Raw genomic sequence first — 13,146 nt, forward strand, 5'->3', positions numbered from 1 at the left:
GCCTAAAGGTGAAAACTATTCACGAACAACATGAGTGGTTAAATGAAATGTGACACAGAAATACAAAGGGATGGTATTCAGCTGTAAAAGAATGAAATTTTGATACGTGGATGAATGCTGAACACACTAGCCTAAATAAAAAAGCTACTCACAAGCCGGGTGGTGGTGGTACATGCCTTTAATCTCAGCACTTGGGGGCAGAGGCAGGAGGATCTTCCAGACCAGCCTGGTCTATAAGAGCGAGTTCCAGGACAGCCTCGAAAGCCATAGAGAAACCCTGTCTCGAGAAAAAAAAAAAAGCTACTCACAAAACAATAAATCCGGTATGATTCCATGTATGTGTGGTAACTAAAATAGTCAAGTCAATAGAGACAGAAAAATAGAGGTTTCTTGAAGGGTAGGGAAGGAATAAGGGTATTTATTTAGAAGGTGTACATTTCTGCCTAGAAAGATGAACAGTTCTGGAAATGAAGAGTAGTATGATAATGTGAAAATACTCTGCCACTGAACTTGACACGTTAAAGGCAAGTTTTATGGCTGGAGACCTATAATACCAACACTCAGGAAATAGTGCAGGAACATCAGGAGCTTGGAGTTACCTTTATGTAGGTCCATCCAGGCTATATGAAATGCTGTAGAAAGACTGTATAAAGCAGTCCACCTCAAGATGATCAAAATACATGAAACATTTAATTGAAAAGGGCATACGGATGGCAAATAAGTATAGGAAAAGATACTCAGTACCAGTTGCCGTAAAAGCAATGTGAATTAAATCCATGGGGTACCACAACACTTAGAACGGTGAACTTTAAAATTGGTGACAGTTCTGGCAAGGATGTAGAGAAAATATATATTATTGGTGTTAATGTAAAATGATGTAGCTCCTCTGAAAAATTACTTGGCAGTTTCTTTTTAAAACGGTCTCATTATGTAAACCCAGGTTTGCCTTAACTTGCAATCTTTTTGCCCCAGTCTCTGAAGTACTAGAATTACAGGCATGCTTTCCCACATCCATCTTACTTGGCAGATTCTTAAAATCAAACATGTTGGCTGGAGCCACGGCTCAGCACTTAGGAGGGCATACTGCCGGTGTTTCCATTGAAGTTCCCACAGTGGTTTGCTCGCAGAAGCTTCTAATTCCAGCTCCAGAGAGACCCAGTGCCTGTGGCCTAGTGTGCACTTGCACCGAAGTGCACATACCCATCTCCACTCCCACACAAACATGATAACCTTAAAAATCTTCCAGAATTAGACATAATTATCACGTGGTCATGTAGTTGAGCTCCAAGATACTTCCGAGAAATGAGGACTTACACTCAAATAAAAACAGCCATACATGTTTATAGTAGTTTTATATATAATACTCAATAATAATGGCAATCAGCAGAACGGTTAAACTGGATAAATGAACTGGTTCATTCAAAGCATAGAATACCGACAAGAAAAAGCAATGGACTACTGATAGGCACAGCCGTTTGACTGGTCCCGGGGCATTATTCCAAGCCAAAGAGGCGATCTCCAAACAGTGGTTTATACAGTATTGTCAGAGTGTTTTTAGAGATGAAAGGCTGGTGCTTGTTGGGGTTTCGGGTGGTAGAAGAGGGTGGGACAACTAAAGGAGTAGGCACTCAGTTGACTCTGGGACTGGTTCTGCACCTTGAAAAACTGACATGTTAGCCCTACATGATACATCATACTGACATCAACTTCCTGATTCTTACACGTTGTGCTATATTTAGGTAAAATGCAGAGCACTGGGGGAAATGAATTAAAGGGTTCAAAGGATTTTTATTTGTAACTTTTTGTAATCGATTTCAAAATAAAAAGACAAATGACTTCCCGTTCTCATATCCACCCTGAGTTTGTAAGTGGTCAGAGCCTATGATGATGTGATTCTGTGGCACCCTGTGTTATTCTTCCCTCCAAGCAAACAGGCTGCCTCAGTCTGTGATGTTTAGAATGCTGATGCTGAGCTCTCCAGATGGCATGTCAAGAGGCGAATGTAAACACGACTGTGCATAGGCGATCGACTTAACTGAGGTTTCGCCTTTGTCTAGTTATGTGTAACTGAAGAACAATATATGAATAAATCTTGGTGTCCAGGAACAGAAGTTCTCATTTATACTCACCATTAAGCTAAAAAGGAGCTAAGAGTTGTGTGTGATAAAGAGTCCAGCATGTCTGCGTCTACCCATGTGAACTATGGGATTGCTGACTGTGAAGAATAGTGTAGACACACTGTCTTAGGTTGCTTGAGATGCCTTGACAATGTACTGCACACTGGGGGTGGGGGGCAACTGAAATGCATGCTCTCACAGCTCTGGGTGCTAGAAGTTTTAAATGAGGTTGCCAGCAGGCCTCTTCCTGGTTGCCACCTTGCTGTGTCTTCATGTGAGCATTTCTCCTTGTGTGCATGGTGGAAAGAGCTTCCACTCTGTCACGCCACTTTTTTCTCCCCTCCTCTAAGAGCAGAAGGAGGACTTGGTGGGGGAGAGGAAGGGGGTCCAAAGAGAATGTATATATGTATGCATGTATGTAGTATGTATGTATGCATGTATATGTATGCATGCATGTATACTTATACATATGAATGCAGAAGTGCAGCTGTTGTGGGGAGGAAGGGGAATATGGAAGGCAGGAAGAAGTAGGACCAAGGGAGGGTCGTGTGGGTTAAATATGCTCTTCTCTCTCTCTCTCTCTCTCTCTCTCTCTCTCTCTCTCTCTCTCTCTCTCTGTCTGTCTGTCTCTCTCTCTGGTGTATGTGTGTGTGTGTGTGAGAGAGAAGAGAGACAGAGAGAGAGAATGGGGGAATAGAAAAAGGTCGTAAGAGGGGAATGAAAAAGTGTGATGGAATTCATGTAACATGGAAGCAGAAAACAGTACTCACTCTTTGACTGGAGGAAGACCAGAAATGGGTGGGGTGGCTAAGGGACAAGTAAAACAATGGGGGAAGGAACAAATTAGAACGGTCTATAATGCACCTATATACAATTGTGCCATAATGAGACATATTACAACCCATACTAACTTGAAAAGGAGCTCTTAAAGGAAATGATTGATTAGTTATCCAGATGCACCAGGAGTAAGGCAGTGGCTTCTGGCTGCAGTAACTGGCTATTCAGATAAGTCCTGCCATGCCTGGGAGCACTGAGCCCTTGTTTTCTCTTCGTCTAACTCACTGCATGTCTGTTACGTCCTGGCTCCTTTCCTCTGGGCTTGTTAACTCACCCTTCAGGGTGTCAGCTCAGAGGGCTCCATGTCTCAGCAGTTTTGCCCCGGTGACAGAATGCCTGATATAAACAACTTCAAAGGAGGAGAGGGTCGTTACACACGGGTCGAGTTTTCCATGTGTGCTCACTTGGCTCTGTGCTTGGTCAAAGCAGCATGACTGGGAGGGTGACGCAAGAGCTAGAGTGTGGGAAGGGGCGAGGTGCAGCCCTCGGGGTCGCGCCGGCGACCTGCTTCCTCCGCCCAGGCTTCACCCATATGTCTCCAACTCGTAGTGATGGCATCATCCTGTTGATCCTACACTTCATCAGTCCCTTCATTCCGTGAGAGCCCTCCTGATCCAGTCTTTAGAAATGCCTCACGGATCTGCCGGAGCTGTACTTTACTGATCTTGTAGGGGTTTCTTTCCCGAAAAACATATGTACGTACATACATACATGTTGAGACAGGCTCTCCCTAGATAGTCCTGGCTGTCCTGGAATTCACTGTGTAGGCCAGGTGGCCTCAAGCCCACTTGAGGTCTGTCTACTTCTGCCTTTCAAGTGCTGGGATTAAAAGTGTGCAGCCTGCCTAGCCAGCCTAGGGGTTCCTAACCCATTCAAGCTGGCAACTGTACCAAACTAAAGCAATAGCCAGCTATCCTATAAACTATCTTCATAAGTGTCCTATATTTCTAGCATTTATCACAATTACATTTCTATGCTTCTTTTTTTTGTTGTTGGTTTTTTTTTTTTTTTTTTTTTTCGAGACAGGGTTTCTCTGTAGCTTTGGAGGCTGGCCTCAAACTCACAGAGGTCCGCCTGCCTCTGCCTCCCGAGTGCTGGGATTAAAGGCGTGTGCCACCAACGCCCGGCCATTTCTATGCTTCTTATTTGTGCTATATGCTAAGTACAAGCTCCTTACAGGCAAGGTCATCTCTCCTGCTCATTACCCAGCACCCAGCACAGTATCTCCTTGCTAACCTTGTGATATTAAATGTTCTGTGGTTCTCCATGTTCCTAGTGCTGTGGTGACCCCAGCCATAAAATCATTTCACTCCTCCATAAGTGTAACTTTGCTACTGCTATGCATATGTAAATATTTGTGTTTTCCGATGGTCTTAGGCCACCCCTGTGAGAGGGTTGTTCACACCCAAAGGAGCTGTGACCCACGGGTTGAGAATCCCCGTCCTAGCACTTAACACTCAAAGGTTATTCAAAAAGTTGATCTTTGTTGTAACAAAGTCCTTTTGTTGTATGCTCATGTGTCGATTTTCAAAGAAATATTTGCCAAGATGTTACTATCATAGACTTTTTATTGTAACATATATTGTAACACACACAAAAAGATAAATATTTGTTTGATTTTTTAAAAATTGCATTCAGACATTAAGTTTGCACAAAAGCAATGATTATTGGGGTTTGTATGCAGGATCACAACCAGTAAAACAAACAAACAAACAAACAAACAAAGAAGCTTTTTCTTTGGTAGCCGCTTTGGTTTATCACCGCCAGCCGCCTGGGCTCTGCCGCTTTGTAGTCCCCAAATAAACACACAAGACGCTGTATTAATTATGAAGCTGTTGGCCTTGCTTGTCTCTTACTGGCTAACTCTGCTTTAAGTAATTATCCCATAATTGTTAATCTAAGTATGTCTCTTATCGGAGAGGTTTCCGGGCTTCCTACCCCAATGGTGTTACATCTCGAACTCTCTCGTGTTTCTCCTTCCCAGAATCCTCCTGGATTCCTAGCCCCACCTATCTAGATTCCTATTGGCCAGACAGTGCTTTATTAGCATAAGACTTCCCCAACAAAACCAAACTTCTTTTTTTTTGTTTTTTTGTTTTTTTTTTTTTTCGAGACAGGGTTTCTCTGTAGCTTTGGAAGCTGTCCTGGAACTCACTTTGTAGACCAGGCTGGCCTCGAACTCACAGAGATCTGCCTGCCTCTGCCTCCCGAGTGCTGGGATTAAAGGCGTGCGCCACCAAAGCCAGGCCAAAAACAAACTTCTTAATCACTTCCAAACATAATAAATTATGATTTCTAGTGAAAAACATTTCTATGCTAATACATTAATTTTTTTATCTTTTTACTCTGATAATATTTTTGGAATTACAAATTACAATTGGCAGTTATAAATTACAAATAATCTCTTGCTTTATCTTCCTCACTAACCCCACAGTTACATTTTTTGTTTTGTTTACATTCTTATCAGAATTACTGCCTGATAAATTCTGTTAATGTCAGAAGGAAAGATGAAATTGTAGGAAACCTATGGCAGTTTTACAGTTCATTGCTTAGGGTACTTGGTAGTGAAATCATTAGGCTGGCCTTAAATTATGCTCTAACATGTATAAGTGTCTACACAGGTAGTGCGATGTGGTGGTATCTTGTTTGTACCAGTGGAGAGTGTGTGAAGATCAGTGGAGCTAGCCACTCTGTAACCACAGAGGTCTGGAGGTCTGCACAGACAGACAGGAAGTGAGACGGCTGGGAGGAGAAAGGTGTATAGGCGGGAGGAGACAGGAACCAGCTCTCTGTTCCAACGGGAAGCTCATGAGGTAAAGGCTTTAGCATGCTCCTCCTCTCTGATCTCTCAGCTCTATCTCCCCTATATACTCCAGGCTTTTATTTTTAAGATCTATTAGAACTCATGTTACAGGGTGAGTTTGTGAAGAGGCTGAGCAAGCTACTTAATTTACGACACACACGTATCCACATAAATTTTCCACGTTTCACTTTTTCTAGAATATTTATTAAAGTTGTTGAATGAATTTATCATTCACTATAAAGGCAGTTCTTTTATCGGATGACATACAAAGGCCATGATAGTTATTAACTAGGGCTTCCACACTGGATACATCCTACCAATAAATTCTCAAAACGTTTCCCTCTGCATTTCCGTTATTTCTTCAGTGTCAGGTGGATCTCGGGTCTCAGCAGATCTGGTGATCAGCTTCCCTTAGATTTCTGGATGTCAGAGCTTCTCTGGTCCTGGGCTTAGGATGATTTCTTCATCAGAGAACCCGATGGAGCATGCGGCTTGACTCTCAGAATGTCCCTCTTAGGCAACACCTCCTTGTTACCCATCACCACCTGTAAAGAAGGGCGACTCTGCTGAGCAGTTTCCACAGTTGACAACAGACCTTGCTAACCTTTGAGACATTAAATATTCAGTAAAACGTGTTACTTTTATGTTTCGAGGCTTTAACCAGGAACGTTTGTTCTTAGATTTAACAAGGTAGAAGAAAATACCTGTCCTTTGGGATGAGGGTGTTTGTCACATTTCACGTTAAAGTGTCAGTCCCAGATTCTTGTTTAGAATCCCGGCCCCCAGTCGGTGGTGTCACATTGGAAGGTGGGGCCTAGGCGGTGGACTAGGCCACTAGGTGGGAAAGCCGCACTTGGCCAGGGTTCTTTCTTTGCCCACAGCTTCCTAAGCTATTTTGATGTGAAAGCCTTCGTCACAGGCGCTCACCAATGTGATTGGAGATGCTTTGTGACGCCTTCTGTAGTGACGGACTGCAGTCATCTGAAACTGAGCCAAGAGCCTTTCCCTTCCTAAACTGTTTCTGCTGGCTTGGAGTGGAGCAGGACGGGCAGGTAGGGTGTCTGAGCCAGCTTCAGCGATGAAGTACTCTCACGGGCTCAGTACTTTTGCTTGAAGTATTCTTTTTAGCTTGAAGACACAGCTGTGGGGGTGCCAAGCAACAGTTCTAGGGTTGGGAACCAAGAAGGCCATCTTTCTTCCTGTTTTTGGTCTTGTACGCTCTGTCTAGTTTGAGTTGCAGATTCATGAAGATATATCCCTGTTTTCCAAAACACACACAAAATTTGGTTTTATTTCAATTAATTTTAACCTTGGGTAAATCACATGGATTTTTAGTTATTCATTGGCATAATGCTAGTACTACTCTATTCTCAGAGATGTTCTATAGAGTAAAATGTGTTAATAATGTAACAATAGGCTCATAGAAAGAATAGTTTTCCCTTTATATTGGCAAGAAACTGGTTATAAAAGCAATAGAAGCTTAAGTTCCTTGTATAGAGTGATGTAATATTTTGTATGGCTGAGAAAAAAAATCAATAGAACCAAATCTTTTAACCCTCCTACAAACCTGGCTGGGTGTTGGTGGCGCATGCCTTTAACCCCAGCACTAGGGAGGCAGAGGCAGGCGGATTTCTGTGAGTTCGAGGCCAGCCTGGTCTACAGAGTGAGTTCCAGGACAGCCTCCAAAGCAATACAGAGAAACCCTGTCTCGAAAAACCAAAACCAAAACCAACCAACCAACCAACCAACCAAACAAACAAACAAAAAAAACCCCACTATAAGCCTGGGACTTCTCTCTAAGATCTCTCTCCCTCATATTCTTTCTCCTTGCTTCATTACCCCCATCTTACTCTCTGCCTTAAAAAGCAAAAGTTGTGGGTTGAATTGCCATTGTAACTATGATTAAGATCATTAGGAATAAGGAGAGTGAAAGTGTAAATGTGTTTAGCTCCCAACTGTAATTTTTGACTGGTAGAGAAAACTCTGAGGGCTAGGAATGCAGCTCAGTGGTGAAACGCTCCTCCTCCCATGCAAGAAGCCTTGGGTTCAGCACCCTAGCAAGTCATACACGCATGTATGTGCACGCAAATAACACACCACACACACACACACACACACACACACACACACACACACACACACACGAGGGAAAAGCTCAGAAAGCTGGGCATTCATGTTTATTGGGAATAAAATTTCTTGTGAGAGCATTGATGACAGTAAAGGGTTGTAATAAAGGTGTTAGTAATCGCAAATATCAATGCTTCAATTACAATTCTCTATTACAAATGTGCTCATGAAAGGAGAACTAAAACCACCTTTTTGGTTTTTATTTGTTTGAGATAAAGTGATAATAGCACCATTTTAAAGTTTGAACATAACCCACAGGCATGTCATGCAGAAGAAGAAAACCTGTCCTCTTCTAATGATACTTGCAATGTAAAATTCATGGTGCTGTGTTTATCTAACCCAAACAAGTTCTCTGTCTCACTACACTTCACAACTGGGCCAACTGGTTAAACTGGGCATTAGTCAAATTATCTGAAAGTGATATATTACAGGGAGAAATTAATGACCATCTTTAGCCTGGATTGTAGTAGACAGATATTCTAGTTTAAATGAGTTTTTTTTTCTGTTTCTTACCAACAATATGTACTATAGCAGCCTTAATGTCCTATGGTTTCTTGTAAGACTAATAAGAGGCCTTATAGAAATGTGTCTCAACTAATCCATACACATATGACATGAGCATTACTGAAATCAGTTAAATTGTGGTGGAATTCAGTGTTGCTTCAGCTCCAGAGTTTAACTAGTTTCTCATGTTTTGTATCTCAGAACGTCCTAATAGTGTTAAGACTAAGTTGTGAAACCACAGCATCTGTTTACACCATTGACTTAGGCTATCCCTATCAACTGTGGCCTCATTGCTCTGAAGTCTGATATTCACTTCTAAATATTTCTTTTTGCTGTGCCCCAGAGCTTCCTCTTCTCAGTAGTACCCTTTGTTCTTACCTCAGTGAAGGCAGCACCCTTAATTTTTCTTTTCTCAGTGGGAAAAGGTTTCTTTGTTGTTTTTCTTGAGTTTGTTAACTCAAGTGCCAGGTCTTTTGTACACCTTGTGATTTTTTTCTCTCTTTCAGCCTTGTCCTGTGGCATCAATTTCTCTCCACTCTGTTTTTTCCCTCCACAGACACACATGTACCTTCCCTCAATCTTATCACTGTCTGATTTGTCTGCCCCTTAGGATTTTGCAGTGTTTCAATAATAGTTCATAAGGTGACAAATAATAAACACTCTACTCCCCCCCCCAGTGTTTATTTTCCTCTGGAGGCACAGGAGTCACTCCTCAGTGAGCTTCAGAGGCCCTTGATGGAGGCATTTTGTGGAATGAAACTCTTTGAAATTAGTAACATTTTAAAACCTGTCAAATAGCCGGGCGTTGGTGGCACACGCCTTTAATCCCAGCACTCGGGAGGCAGAGGCAGGCAGATCTCTGTGAGTTCGAGACCAGCCTGAACTACCAAGCGAGTTCCAGGACAGCCTCCAAAGCCACAGAGAAACCCTGTCTCGAAAAACAAAAACAAAAACAAAAACAAACAAAAACCTGTCAAATAATGTGCCGTTTACCTTAGGGTGTCTACTCTGGGATCCTCATTGCATCTTAAAACAGAACTTGTCATTTTTAAGATTTGACTTCTCCGTGTTTCCAGGTAATAGATTAGCCAAGCGCTTTTTCATCAACTACTCACCCACACCGACAGGAGATGTGTCTTCTGGGTCAGAAACACTTGTCTTGCTTCCTCTTGCCTCTCCTTCCTGTGGGAGTGGTGAGGGGCCCCAGCCGGAGCCTGCTCACACAACACAGCTAGTGTTCTAAGAGCTCGACTAGATACTCCAGTGCTTTTGGAAGGTTGCTTGCTGCAGACTCACCTGTGAGAACCGGCCTGGGCGAGGATTATGGTGGGGCCCACACTAGGTGCCTAGGGCAGTGCCGCCCTTCCCGTAGGTCCCTTCTGCCCTGAGCTGTCTCTCTAACAACACGTGAGGAAACAGATCCTGCACTAACGACTTAGGAAAGCACTACTTAGGTATTTCTATGCACTGCTGTCAGACAGACACAAGAGCAGGTTCTTCACAACGGGACAGTGCTGTCAGCTTCCATCTCTTCCTAACAAGCATTCACCTGTGTTCTCCCAAGTTCTCCACATCTTCCTTAAGAGGGTTCTGGTGCATTGCAAATCTGCCGTGGAGGGTGGTCTTACTTTTATGGAAACTCCGCCTCTCTGAGCAGTAGGTTTTTTCACCCCAGCATCTGGCTTCTGAGTCTTTATTGAGAAAACAGAATGCAGAGATAGAGTTAAATATTGGTGCTAATTAATTAGTTATATTTTTATCATTAAGATGGTGTCTGGGTGGTTATAACAGTGGACTTTGAGAGGATGGCATAGGCAGCTCGGCAGTGTCTCTTAGCATTAGGAACAAGACCTGAACAGGAGGGATCGGTGTTCTACGCTTGATATTGAGTGTCACTGGTTAGTAGCCGTGTGGATCTGGGGAAAGCAGTCTCCGCATTTCAGGCTTCTCATCTATAGACCGGTGATAACAGGTACTGAGCTGCTGCCTGGGAAAGCTATTTCTATTTGCTCCACAGAGAGGACAATTATGGGTCCACCCAAGTCCATCCTGGTAAACCAGTGAGTCTGTTTGGGTTATTGACTAGTACAGATGAACGGTATGTATAGGAGCACGGGCAACATCAGCTGCCATATCACCAAAAAGTCCTACCTGATGTGCATGGCCCCCTTAGACTCATGCGTATGAATGAGTGGCACTATTAGGAGGTGTGGCCTTGTTGGAGTAGGCATGTCACTGTGGAGGTGGGTTTTGTCATTTTATAAGCTCAAGTCTGGCCTCGGTAACACATTTCTTTTTCCTGCTGCCTGTGGATCAAGATGTAGGACTCTCAGCACGATGTCTGCCTGCACGTCACCATAGCCCACCATGAGGACGATAAACTAAACCTCTGAAACTGTAAGGCAGCCCAATTAAACATTTTCCTTTATAGGAGTTGCTGTGCAATAAAACCCTAAGATACACGACAGCTCAAAGGCTGATTCCATATGAAACTTGCGGGCCGCAGGAATACTGAAGAATCTCATGAAGAATCTCCTTTCTACACCCAGAGGGGAGGCCTTTTGAGTCTGGTGAGTTCTGTAACTTTCTTGAGAGCCCCACTCTCCCTCCATTAGGGAATATTTCAACCTAAAGTTTACAACTACACAAAAGCAGAACTTGGGGTGTTTGGGGTGATTAAATGAGACTTTGAAACACATTCTGCATAAGCTCCTGCCTCATAGTTTACATAGCACCATTGTTTCCTTGTATAATTCTATGTAAATGACAATACTCAGTGAGTTTGGAGCTGATCTAAACATTTCCCAGGATTAACTCACTGAACCCTTAAACAACCCACTGCAGCACAGGTCTTCATGAGAAGGATCCAGGCACACGCAAGTTAGAGCTCCTGCCCCATGCCGAGCTTAACTAGATTGCTTCCAAGTCTTCACAGCACAGGCTTAGCAGGGGACGTTCCAGGGCCACCAACACTGTTCTGCACATCTTTTCTTGCGGTGTCAGGAATTCATGCAGGCACGTAGTAATGTATGAAGACTTCAAGCAATGTAGTAAGAAAACGTATCAGTGTTCAGTGGGATTTTTGGCTCCAGAGTCCGCCAAAACGAAGCAGACTAGTGCCATTGCTATGGATGTCCACTGTGGCTAGATGGTTGTTGGCCTTATTTCGGAAGATACCACACATTTTGGTTGCAAGACATAGAGAGATCAAGCTGGAGTTGACGTGCCTCGCTGGCTGCCCGGTAAGAAAAGCCATCAAAGGTATTACCCAGCAGTGTACCTTTGCTACAGTACCAACCTACCAGGCAAGACGTGCCCACGGATGTACCTAATGGCACACAGATAATTGGGGGGGGGGGAGGCTAACCAAGAACCTTTTTGTTGCATTTGAGGCCTGCTCCATAGGAAGGAATTCATGCCTGAAACTAAAAACCTGGCCAAAATCTGTGACTCCAGAGGTCATAGGCTCTACTGGGGAAGCTATTGCTGCTGTTTTGCTAAATGGACATGTTGTCAAACTGCCTTCCAGATATCCATGCTTATACCCCCAGATTAGTGCTACTGCCAACCTTGGAAGCTTCCTTCCGTAGTGAACAGTTGGTTGACAGTTAGTGGACAGCTGTTGAGTGCTCAGCCTTAAACAGAAAGGGATAAACTAAACTCAAGGGCTTCACTTCTAATAATTTAGAAATAAAGGGACCAGACCCTCACTCAGATCCTGCTTTAGCAGCCATGACAGGCTACAGAAAAGACACGTAGGCCTTGGACACAAGGAAACTCCAGATCCGGTGGCCTCCCGGAGTCTAGGACCAAAATTGAACACAAAGAAACTCCAGACTCCCCTCACCCAGCCTCCTAGATGTACGGTTCCTGGGAACTGTTTGGCCACAAAAGAAACTCCAGGGGGGAACAAAACCTCCCCTGTAGTCTCCAGGATACAGTTCTGAAAACTGTTGGTATCTATGTACAACAGGCCACCTGCAAGTAACAAGACAATGCCATAGAAACCACAGAATATTTCCTCTCAGCACTGACCAATGAGAATAATTGGTACACAGGTATTTCATGCCAAAATATGACTTTGAGAAATGCTCCTAATTGTTCCCAAATGTCAACCAATCAGAAACCAACCCGTATCTACTGATGTAATCCTGTGACTTTTGTCTTTAAAACCTAGCAGTAGACAGGGAACTTCACTCCCTCTGGAGGCTGCTGTGTCAGCTTGCTAGACAGGCTCCCTGTCATGGTTGAATGAACAATTAAAACCTTGCTTTTGCAGTTTAGTGGGTCTGTCTTCCTGGTGGTCTCTGGGGACTTTGCAACTTGGGCACAGCAAAATGAGACAGCTACTTCAGTCCCCAAAGCTCAGAGAACCCCATGGGAAAGAGGGAGGGAAGAATGTAAGAGCCAGGCGATGGGGAAGTGTTGGGGATGCTCTCTTCTGGGCTGGGCTTGTCATGGCCATTGCACTTACAAACTTGCAACAGCTGTGGCACCCAGCACTGGAGCAAGGCAGCTGGGTCTGCCAACACTCCAGCAGGCAGCAGTGCTTCCTGGACTTGGTGGGCCACAAGAGAGGACAAGGGATGGTGTCAGGGGAGTAAGCTGTGGATATGATCTAGATGCATTTTATATACGTATGACATTGTCAGTAAATAAAAAGTGCCTTTAAAAGAGTTCCAACTCCCAGCCGGCGGAGGAACTACATTGTATGAAACATCTTTGACCAAACTCACATTTAATCCCTTCAATAACTTA

General features: G+C 43.7%; 1 long non-coding RNA gene across 3 annotated transcripts; it reads right to left on the reverse strand.

The window, feature by feature from the left end:
* Nucleotides 1-5,208: 5,208 nt before the first annotated feature.
* On the reverse strand, nt 5,209-10,036 carry LOC110342349. 3 transcript variants are annotated; one of them, XR_005872825.1, is made up of 3 exons: nt 9,685-10,036; nt 6,462-7,015; nt 5,209-6,302 (listed from the first exon to the last, which is right to left on the reverse strand). It is a non-coding gene; the product is annotated as an uncharacterized LOC110342349 (long non-coding RNA). The 3 variants fall into 3 exon arrangements; XR_002384392.2 differs by lacking the exon at nt 9,685-10,036 and adding an exon at nt 9,504-9,677 and having other exon boundaries at nt 5,210-6,302; XR_005872824.1 differs by lacking the exon at nt 9,685-10,036 and adding an exon at nt 9,382-9,494 and having other exon boundaries at nt 5,210-6,302.
* Nucleotides 10,037-13,146: the final 3,110 nt, after the last annotated feature.

This window comes from Mesocricetus auratus, unplaced genomic scaffold (assembly GCF_017639785.1).
Source record: "Mesocricetus auratus isolate SY011 unplaced genomic scaffold, BCM_Maur_2.0 Super-Scaffold_100041, whole genome shotgun sequence".
In the NCBI taxonomy this organism is placed as follows: Eukaryota; Metazoa; Chordata; class Mammalia; order Rodentia; family Cricetidae; genus Mesocricetus; species Mesocricetus auratus.